The following is an 836-nucleotide window of genomic DNA, read 5'->3' as shown; positions in this document are numbered from 1 at the left end:
AGACAGCGTGAGCAGGGGAGGGTCAGAGAGAGAGGGAGTCACAGACTGAAACAGGCTCCAGGCTCCGAGCTGGCAGTCAGCACAGAGCCCGACGCGGGGCTCGAACCCACGAACCGCGAGATCATGACCTAAGCGAAAGTCGGACGCTCAACCGACTAAGCCACCCAGGCGCCCCTTGGGTGATCTATTTAAAGCCACAGTGCTTGGCACAGGGCACTCTAAAAATGCTAGCAGATGAGTTATTATTATTATTATTATCATTATTATCACCATTATGATTATTTAGCTTTTAACGTGGCTGCTAGAGTGTGTTTAAAATACACAGACTCCAGATTATCTTTTGCTTTAAATCCTCATGAGGTCCATTCAAAAGTATGCAGTTTCTAATTTAAAAATGTCTTTCTGGCATTCCCGATCGCTTTGATATGTATCGTTTCTAGACTGTGTCATGAAAAAGCTGTTCTGGTCTAATTTTAAAAATTTAATGTCTAGCACAATTTATTTTTTTTTCCATCTCATAAATCCCTAAATTAGGACTATGAATGAATAGATCTTGAGAACGTATGAAATCAGTTTAAAAAATAAATGTGAAGCAGTGTCGGCAATAAGAATGTGCATAAATGTGACGGTATGTCAAAGGAGCGCTCACCATCAAGATGGACAGATTTAAAATTGTGTATCAGTGCTGAATCTTCTTCAGCACCAGCAGCCTGTCACTGAGCAGAGCAGCAACACGGAACCCTGCAGTGGATGAGTGTCAGACTACTTGACGTTGTCTCTTCTGCACGTCTTTTTCATGTTAGCTCCATGCTGGGTACCAAGGTCCTGCACAGCCC

This window comes from Crocuta crocuta, unplaced genomic scaffold (assembly GCF_008692635.1).
Source record: "Crocuta crocuta isolate KB4526 unplaced genomic scaffold, BGI_CrCroc_1.0 scaffold141, whole genome shotgun sequence".
Classification (NCBI taxonomy): domain Eukaryota; kingdom Metazoa; phylum Chordata; class Mammalia; order Carnivora; family Hyaenidae; genus Crocuta; species Crocuta crocuta.
Note: the sequence above shows the minus strand (reverse complement) of the source record.